Source organism: Diplotaxodon limnothrissa, linkage group LG17 (genome assembly GCF_057381915.1).
Source record: "Diplotaxodon limnothrissa isolate DT_005_m linkage group LG17, D_limnothrissa_male_GT1.1, whole genome shotgun sequence".
Lineage (NCBI taxonomy): Eukaryota > Metazoa > Chordata > Actinopteri > Cichliformes > Cichlidae > Diplotaxodon > Diplotaxodon limnothrissa.
The window spans coordinates 32,515,258-32,526,231 of record NC_140612.1 but is presented as its reverse complement, the minus strand read 5'-3'; positions in this window follow the sequence as shown (position 1 = coordinate 32,526,231).

Sequence of the window (10,974 nt, the reverse complement as noted above, 5' to 3'; positions counted from 1 at the left end):
TTGGAAACAACACTGAAACTCTTTTTTTTAAAAAGGATAGACTTTTTTTGGTTGTTTGTTATATATTTGGAAATCTCTCTCCAGCTATTTGCCCTAATGTTTGCATTAGTTGGATTCATGTTCTCAAATGTATGTTTCTGATACCACAAAATGAATGAGATGTTTTATTTAAAAAGAGGTAAACCTGCTGATTCATGAAGAACTGTACCACACTTTTTGTGACCTTTAAAGCACCTTTTAGTTGTTAATAATCCTTGTGTAGCATATCATTGTTATAGTGCCTTATGATAAAAATGACAGATGAATGTAGAATGTTTTTTATAGCAGAAATTACACTAATCATAAGACACCTATTGAAATTTGAAGTATTTCTTTCTGTTTATGTTGTATGGGTTTTTTCCCCCTCCTTTCTATAACGGCAGCTTGTCAGTTTATAATAGTCGATGTTGTAAGACAAATGAAATCTTTAAAATGAAGAAGTTCTTTTTTTAAGACAAACCAAATGAAGCTGTACATTAAAGAATACAGAATGCGCTCAAAGACTCATTACCGTGGCTCAAATGATTGTTAACCTGTTCTCTATGTGAAAATGCCTTGTTGATGTCTGAGGAGAACGGATAGACTGCTTCGACCTGCACCAGGAGGCCGCATCCGTCACCTAAGAATAGGAAACTGAGGCTACAATTTGCACATGCTGTCCTGCACGGGCATCTCTGAAGGCAAAAGGGGTTCCAACCTGGTACTAGCAAGGTGTACATCATAAAGAATTCTGATACCAATTTATGGAGCTGATATGTGGTTATTTTAGAGCTAAAATGAGAGACCAACTTCTTATGAATGTGTTTTAGAGTACGGTCAGAAACTGGTCACAAAGAAATGCCTTGAATTTGCTTTGCAGATTGTTCTATAGTAGTTTCTACATTATGCTGTGTTAGAAATTGTGCATGTAGCTTGGTAGATATATTACAACACACACTGACATAGTTTTGATTTTCCAGTATTAGTTTATAAGATTGTTTGGGCCACTTTTAAACTGTTATGTACAAAAAGAAAAGAAAACTAGTTTGAGTTGTCACCAGAAATATATCAAATCTACTACTCGTTGTCTCCCTCATTTATTTAAGAACATATCAGAATATTACAGCTCATACAATATTTATATGACTCACTATAGCTTTGCATTACAGAATGACAAATGACCACAGTCTATGTATTCCCTAAGCTTTCATTTCCCTATGAGAAAACTGCAGACAGTAAACAAAGGAAGATTAGCACCACAGTAAATGGTCCGCTCCATCATTCGCTAATAAATTGTGCAAGATGGGGCAAGTGCTAGTGGGAGGAAATACTCAGATGTTTGCCTTCTATGTTCATTTGTCAGCCCTCTCGGTGAAGCAGCGGTAACCTTGCAGGGGCCTGCCAGCACGAGCTGCACTGCGGTACAGCTAAAAGGGGGAGGAGTTGGGAGGTTGAGTGCCAATCAACATCAGCCCTCCCGGACAAGGATTTTAAGGTCAAAACTGCAGGGGGTACGTGCACAGCTTTTGCACATCATTCAGTTCTCAATATTCTGCCTTATGAAACAGATCAGAAATGAGAAGAAGGAGATGGTGCGTTAAATATAGAGGAGAGAGAGAGTTAAAACTCAGAGGTAAGAAAACCCTGTCAAACCATTTTTTCAGAGAAATGGTGATCTTATTCAGACTATATTTGAGAGCAAAATTCCTTTAGGGATTCACTGGGAAATCTATCAAAGCCCCACGTGATTTCAGGCGGTGGTTACATTTTTTAAAATCTAATTAACAATAACCCACAAAGCAATTAAAGCTCAGTGACAACGGTTCCGTCTACATCTACAAAACCACCCTGGACACAGCAAAGAAAAGACACATAGTGTGCTTCTGCAAGTGCATAAGATATAATGTAGCACGATATGCCAGAAGGCTGCTTTGAGGACTAATATGAATGTATTTTTCTTGTTCAGTGCTGAGGTTTTGTACACGTTCTACATATCTTAAGCAGAGACCAGATTTAAAGAGCATATCTTATGATCCAAGCTTGTTGGTAACATGTAACATAAGACAGAAAATCCATCACCTCAAAACATACTTAATAATTTAATGAGTCTACTTGTCAAATAGCAATATGCTAATTTCAGAGCTAGAAGCCCATTTTTAGGGCATGAAAATGAAGTCAGGCTGTTATCCTCCAGGGGGCAGTGGTGTACCATAAAAGCTTTAGTTACGTGGCTAAAGCTCAAACACTGTACTCAAGTTGACTTTGTCTTTTAATAAATATAAAATTCGTCATCATGCACGTTTTAAAATGGATTAGCTCTCATATTAAATACATTTCAATACTATCGTCTCTTTTTGCTAATCACCCCTAATTCACCAGCTCTTTGAACTGTTTTGGTGACAAATACCACAATTTCCAAGCCCTGGTTTTAACAGGAGTTGAAAAAGCTAAGTAAGATCCAGATCCTTTCAACAATAGCTTCCTTGTCTGTTCACAGCTTATGCGCTTTTGAGAAATGATCTAGTTTCTTACATCTTCCTCATGACTTAGCTAATGGTGAGCAGACTCAAAAATGATGTCATAATGATGGATAATACAAGAAGCCCATGTTATTTATAGACCAGCAGAGAAATAATATATGTCTAAATAACCAACAGGAACAGGTGCCAAGAAACATGAGGTTTGTTTGCTGCTGGAGTAGAGCAGGGAAGTGGGCCACACTGACACATCTCAACTGAACATGTTTAATACACAGAGAAAGAAAGGATTTATTCACAGAGCTGCAGCAGTGGTAAACAGGCACAAGAGAGGCCAGCTTTTGCTTTACACTGAGGCTATTGTCAGGGATGTCAGCAGCCAGGGGAAACTCCTATCCACTGGCGTGAATAAACCAGAAGTTCATGCTTTACTGAAACTAGAAATTTCTTTACCCCTCAGATCTTTTAATAATGTCTGGAATAAAGTACACAGCAAGAAAGGCAGTGTTATAGTAAATGCTGAGTATGCTAGATGTTTTAGATTAGCAGCTTATTTGCTACAACCTCACTTGGCAATGAAAAGCACGAAAATGATGCAGTGTTTACTGCCCAATAAGATATAGTGAAAATTAAGCTTTAAGTCTTCAGGCTCTTTTCATACCAAGAATAGCATCGTGAGCATGCTAACACCTTCAGTAGATGGCATTAGCATGCTACCACTATTTTTCCTTCTCACTCTTTAGCATCTCAAATTTTAGACTTAATAACAGAAACTTTCGAATTACGTAATAATATTTAAGAAAATTAACTTACTCAGAAGTAAGGTAACATTTTGAGAGAAATGAAAATGTTACGTTAGCTGCCAAACTGAATCACTGCTTTAAGTCTGAAGGAAGACCTTTGTTTTTAACCTAGGCTGAAGTTGTATGAAAGCTTGTTACTGATACTGATTTTGCTTGGCGTTTGTTTTTTGGGGGGCTAATATCTAAATATTCTTATAATAACTCAAAATTCCAAGTTGCCTATCTAAAAATGTTGATATAATAATGAGAAATTTAGAGTTGATATCTAAATTTTGACTTACTAAGTAGTCTCAAAAGTTCAACTCAGAATTCTGAGATCAGTTGAAATTTTTAGATAAGTCAAAACATGACCTTGACATGATTTAAACTGGTTTGACTTTGATCTTAAAATACAAAATGAAATCAATGTTAGCGTCTTTCGTTTGGATAGTCCTTACACCCTGGCTTAAAAGGTGTAGCAAAGGTTGTGGGGTGTAACTGCAGAATTTAGCATCAAAACAATTATCTGACATGCTACATTTGGAATGAGTGAATGCAAAGGTGTTCTAGTGATTATTTCTTCTTTATATGCACACATTGTTTATGTCTCGTTATCTCTTAGGAGTGGAGTAATAAATGGCCTAAGTGTTCGGAGTCATTGCTCTTGATCTGAAAGGAAATCTTTGTTTTAATGGCTGCTTTATTGATGTAGTTCAGGTGATTAGCAAGTATCTTCTGTAAATGCACATGTGAATTTTATAAGTTCTGTTCTGCATAATCTACCCGTTATTGACGTTTTCCACAGAAGCTGTTTTGACAAATACCAGGTAAACACAGGTGTTGCTAAACACATTAATGAACGCTCTGTGCATAAACAGATATTATTGTAATTAGTAACACCTGTGTTTGCCTGCTAATTTATGTTAAAACAGCTTCTGTGAAAAACGTCAATAACAGCTAGATGATGCAACAGAGCTTAAAAAATTCACATGTCCAAAGCAGCATGAGAAACCTGAGCTGATCTTGCTTTCAACATATAGTTTATGCTTTGACCCCTTGAGTAAACTATGAATTAAATCTATAATTGTAACCTTTATTAAGAAACCACTAAAGTTACATCGGATCTTCCGAGGCATGTCTAATCACGTTTACAGTAAAATTTAGTTTAGATCATAATTGGTCTGTTAAATTTTAAATGATACCTGACTGTTGAGCAACAGCTTATCCTGTTTCGACTGGTATAAAAGGAGTAATTCATCAAAAACTTAACTCGTGTTGGTTTTAGAGGCAGCTATTGTTAACAAGCTATGCTGGAGGCACTACCTGCTCATTAGGTGGTATAACCTGCAGCTGTGCTTAGCTTTTGAAGATCTTCATCCTGCTTGAACACATGGGCACTTCTTCTTAGGCTGAAAGGGTGTGTTGTGTGTGCACACACTTGTCTTGAGGCAGAACAGAGAGATCTTATAAAAGTGGGACAAAGACACGTCTCAGACAAAGCAGAGCTTCTCAAGTCTGTGCAGACACCAGCTCACCTGAATTGAAGCTAGGAATAAAAAAAAAAGTGTGATGTAGAAAATGTGGTCTTAGCTGTAAAGCTGCAGATTTACCCATCACAGTTTTTCCTGTGGGGGGAGGATAATTTATCCAGTTACTAATAAAATCAGTTTAGTTGAACTCGTCAACTAACCTAAGTATAACTGGTGCATTTGCATCATCTTCAAGGCCCAAGGTATAAAGCCCAAAGCAAAATCTACTCTAAGATATCCCTGAGTTGATTTCAAATATATGCAATCTCAAATCAATGTGGATCTTCTGCTTAACCATCTCCAGTTTGCCTAAACATTTTAAGGTATAAGATGTGGATATATATGTGGCAGTTGTGAAATTTTGGCTCCTTTTATCAAATACTTTTCAGAATGCCTTTTTTAATGGTCTGTCAACTAACCTCCAGCATCTTTTTTTGCTGAGAAAATGTTTTAATGTGAATATTTCAAAAACTATTAAAGATAAAAGCCTGAAATTTTCACTGGCTTTTCTTAATATGAAAATGAATCAGTAGATATAGATAAAATATAACAAAAAAGGCATAACAATAACAATTTTCATGAAAATCAGAGGTGCTTGAGCAAAAAATGTTCTTAAAATGTGAGATTTTAGATGCAGAGGCCAACAGGGGGAAAAACTACATCTGTGACTTTGTTGATTCCACCAGAATGCAAGCTTTGTGCGTAAGCTTTGTTCAAATTACACAAAGAATAAAGGTGAAAGTGTGTGTATGTCAGTCTTTAAAGGTGAATGATAATAGTGAATTATGGGGACATATTGAAACTATGCAGACTCCTAATTTAAGATTTAAAAAGTCACTTTAAATCCTATGTAAATCTCATTTCCACTCCAGATACAAACCGTAACGTCCAAATAGTAGCAGACTTATTGTTACAGGACAGCCACGTATCCAAATGCATTTTTATGGAGGCAGCAGGTACGGTCACAATCATTATTACTCATTGAACATTCAGCCACTTTTACACGTGCAGTGGTATTTATATCTCGTAGAATTTTCTGCTATGCCGTGGCCCCTGTGACTGGTTTTTGGTCACTCTTGTGCTGCTTTTATTTATTTGTGTGCAAACACCTCTGCATGTGAAAAACCTGGGCCTAGTATAATCTGTCAGTTTAAACTGAGAGGATGACTGAGAACCTTCACAGACATGTGAGTTTAAACGTTTCCACTCTGAGACATAATATGAAATTTTTACCTAAGAAGAAAAGATCAGCTCACTACTCCTGTGAGGGCAGGAGGGAGAGCTGAGGACTGAGCACTTGAGGGAGCCCAACCCGATAGGAGTCAGCCAGGTAGAGAGAGACCATATTCTTTTAAGTCCTCAAACCTCAAGGTCTGCTTTCATGCACATGTCACTGCAACAAGAAGTAATTGGTGGCTGGCTGAGCCACACACAGCAGACAGGTCAACAAGGATGAAGACCAGGAAAAGGGAGGCAGTGCGAGAAGAGTGGAGCGCTTTTGAAATTCAGCAAGTGCGAGTGCTTGCTTGACTCCTAACTGATTTGGGGTCAAGGAGGTTGTGTTGTGGCTGGTACACAGAAGGCTGGTTAGAAGAAGGCATGCTGAAGAGTTTGAGAAAAAGAGTTGGATTTTGGTATGTAGGCCTGACAGCAGAGGGGTCAGGAGCTGGCTTCTTGGCCTGATTGCAAACAAAGCGCTCCCTCACAGATATAGGGAAGGACAGAAGGTCAGCGGCAGTGGTCTGATGAAGGGGATGCTGTTGGAGAAAGTAGCTGGTTGTGCCAGAAAGAAATTTCAAGAATTTGTCAGAGTGCTGAAGAGAAACGAGAACTTGTGTGTGGGTGAGTCCACTGTCCTCATGTCCCCCTCCATGCTTTTATTCTTGGACTTTACTGTAGTAGCTTTACATGATTACATTCAAAACAATCCAATTTATATTTGAGACTTGCTGCACCCCCTTTGTTTATATCCGATCTGAAACAAGCTACTTAGAAGAAATTATTGCATCAACACGTGTTTTCCTCATGGAAACAGGGTGTTTTGGGCTTAAACATCTCTATCCAGAATCTAACTCAAATCCTTTTTCTTCATAACAAATTCATGCCAGGGGATGCTCCAGCTCTCTAATTAACTAAGCCCAGTTTGCGTCTAAATCAGAGCTATGACTCTATCAGTGGCACTCTGGCTGTACCCTGCATGGTGTTTGAAGATGGGCTTTAAATCTTGAAAGCATCTGTCAAATCTCGACACCACTGCCTGGAAGAAAACAAATCACAAATCACTGCTACAGCTGAAGCTCGTGTTGGGGATTAATTGCAGAGTTTGGCTCTAAATGGATATACAGACCTACAACAGTGGAGAAAATGAATGGGAAATACAGATTATGTAGGAAGAAGAGCAAAAAAAGGAAAAAAACTGCTTTTCTTCCAGTTGGGACCATCAGCAGCAGAACCACAATTAAATTACACTATACTGAAGGTCATTTGTGTTTCTGCCTGATCAGCACAACAGGCAGCTGTCATGATTAACACTGTGAGACATGAATGCTTGAGTGCTCAGTAGAATTTTAAATAAGGACACATACAAAGTGTTCAAAAGAAAATGTTCTGTAAATGAAACAAGTTGCTGCATGGACAGGACAAGGGGGAAAAATAACACTTAATGCTTCAATTATTTAACATTTCAAGGAGCATGTATGTGATATAAATGCCCTTTTTGCATTATTTTAATTCTGTTGATAGGGTGCATACTGAAAGGAAAACAGAACTCATTTGGTGGTATATCTTCTACATTTGTCTACAAACCTTCAGTGAGTCCATCTGCTGTGCATTATAGCATTGCTAAAACACACATGCATTTACGTTCCAGTAGAAAGTAGTCCCCTTGAATCAATACTGTTTGTTATTTATTCCTGCTGTCTTACTCTTTGTATTTTACTCCTGCACCATCCGTAATGTTGCTGTGCTTGCACAAGGACAGTAAAGGGCTATTCTATTCTATTCTATTCCATTCTTCTCAATGGCCGCTTTTTGCAACTGCAAGTTTTGCACTGAGTGAGCAGAAACAGTCTTCTAAGATGAGTCCATGCAGCCCTGCAGAGTCCTTACTTCTGCCCACCTGACTCTCACTTGGACCTTTCTCAAAGGACTCCATCGGCTGTTGTTGTGTCAACGCTCGTGAACATCTTCCGATGGCTTTCTGGCATTCGAATCGTCTCAAGTCAATTGGAGCCTCAATCGGAACTGTCACCGCAAGATCTGCGTTTGGCTTCAGCGCTTTGCGTGGTTGCTGACCTGAAGTGTATTTGCTGTTGTTGTCGTTCACGTGCTGTCAGTCACTCAATCACCTTTGGCCTCAGGACATTTAATCTGAACAGCAGAGGTGGAAAGACAAAAGTATTCTACTCCAGTAGAAGCACTATTACTCCAACATTAACCTCCTAAGACCCGAACTCTTTCATGGCATGCATTTTTAATTTCTCTTTGCTATTTGAGCTGATTGGGACCTGATGAGTGTAAAAACTAAGAATTACCAGATTTTTTTTATACATGATTTTTGTTTTGTGGAAAAAAGAGATCCACAAATGAAGACATTCATTTTAAATTTCTAGAGAACAGTGGCAGTATAATGTCCTCATAAGTGGAAATCAGGCTCTTGTAGAGCAAAATTTAGCATTTTGGTCAAGACAACCCAAAATGTGTTGTCTACATATGTGGACGTCAGGTCCTAAGAGGTTAAGAACAATCAGTGCTCTTATAAATGGGCTTCAGCAAACGGAAAAAGTAGTTTAATTCAACTGTACTCAAAGTATTGCCTTTTTTAAACAGGATAAGTTGTGGGGGGAGAGCATGTGAATGTCAGATTGGTTGTTTGTGAATTTTATCAAAGGACTGGAAATTTCAGTGTAGGAACTCGGGAATACACGGCCATGCAGGACACTTGCAATACTTTGGAAGGTCATTTCAGTGCACGCAATCCCACAAAACTGGGTGTCACAAACCACACAAATGAGGCATCGACTGGATTCTGTAGAGCATCCTTCTTCTTTTTTTTTCTCCTTGCTTCGGAGAGCCGTGGCCGCGGGCTTGGTCTCAGTGCAGCAGCTAATCAGGAAAGCAGTGTCAGCTGGACTCGGCCTGTTTACAGGAAGCAGACACAAAGAGACGTTGGCAAATGTCATGCACAAATATGTGCTGAACGTGTGGCAGAGTGTGGAAATTGTGACCGTTTCACACGAGTATCAAACAAATAAGTAAGCGTCTGAGGCTCAGGCACTGCTTTGCGCTCCTCATTGCCACGTCATGCTTTGACACTCAGACGTTGACGCTGAAGTCTTCGCCCGTCTCCTGTAGGATTCACTAAACAGCTCAGCATGTGTACGCTGCATTCACAGAGACCGGACTGAGATGTGACACTGAAGTCTTCTTTGCCCGAATGGGGACTGGCTGTATTTGGGTCTGGCAATGAGCTGCCATTGAGGATTCAGTGTGAATAAAAGTTCTCGAAAAGCAGCGTGTTCAACCAGGGGAAATGGACAAAGACCCCCACCAATCAGGTTCATCATGAGCTTGCCAGCATCTGCCTGTGGCACACGTCTGAATGCTCTCGCTGCCATCACACCGCTGGTGCCGTTTGCGTGTGCAGGGGTTTCCAGTGGTACCAGGGCTCAGTCATTTAAGTCATTTAAGCCGTCTGCTGGATGTCTACCCTGTGAATGCAATGTGTCCATCCCTGTGCAAATACACACACACACACACACACACACACACACACACACACACACACACACAAATGCAGGGGGAGCCCGGGAGACCCAACCCTATCCCATCCGTGCGCCTTACGGGCTTTCCTCCCCTTGCAGGTGAATATGGGATTGCGTGGACTGAAATGACCTCCCAAAGTATCGGAATCAGCATGGCCATGTTTTCCTGAGCTCTGACTGTATTTGCCTTCCTTTGACTAAAATCACCAACAACCAATCTGAAAGCTCAGTCCTCTTGTTAGCTGTCTGCCATGTTCTACTTCAATGTGCCCCAGTCTGCCGTAATTCCAAAGCCACGGTGACCTGTGAGGGAATACCTATTGTAACCACTGATCTCTCTCTCTCACACACTTACACACACTTAGACACACAGTTTGCAAAGAGAAGGCAAAGGAAACAAAAACATAACAACAAAAACAACAACAAAAAGCAAATGCAGAGAGTTGACGTTCTTCTGACAACAGTGGGAAGGCAGCGTAACGAACTCTGCCGCATTCATGACAAGTTAGACCAGAGAGTCAAACATCAGACCCAGGGGCCAGAACAGGCCCATCACAGATTCCAGTCTGGCCCACTGAAAACTGAGAAGGGATGCATAAATGTGGGACTTTTCACTGGATTTTTTTTCCGTTCCACAGCTTACAGAGCTCCTCCACAGCCACGCACAGCACACTTGAGTAAAGGAGTCATGGGTCATGAGCAACCAGAACTTTGTCTCTAATGTTGCGCCTGTAGTTTGTGCATTGTGAGCCGAAAGACTGGCGCTTGTGTTGTGTATAAAGAGGCAAATCACAACAACAGTTGCCTGAAGGTGCTTTCTGTTGTAAAGTACAGCCATACAATTATCCACAGAAAACAGAGACAGCCCCAACAGTCATATTACACCTGTCCCTAATCACCATCACCACCACCTATGAGCGAGTGCTTTGGCGACATGTGGGAAGGGAAAAACTCCCTGTTAATAGGAAGCAAGCTCCAGCAGAAACCGGCTGAGGGAGGGGGAGCATATCCCAAACTATATGCTTTGGACTGGGGAGACAGATACCCTCTCTGCCTTTACCATCGTGCCTAAAACTTGTCTTTTTTGACAAACTGGAAGCTGGCCCCACAGAAGAGGGGCCTGTAGGCTCTGCCTCCTTTCTACTTTTACATACATGTGTGACATTTGCAACATGATATTTGAGATAGTCATTCCAGATCATCTGACAATGTGGGACAGCCTCTAAACTGATTCAAATATATAAGTCAATCATTTATTTGGCAATTAAATAAAAGTATAGTTTAAATATGTGCTTTGAAATTATGTTTCTTTTTTTAATTTAATAAGTTAATTTCAGTAGTGACGTACTTCAAATCAGTTATGTTTAGAACATTAATACAATTATGGGAACGATACATTAAGGAG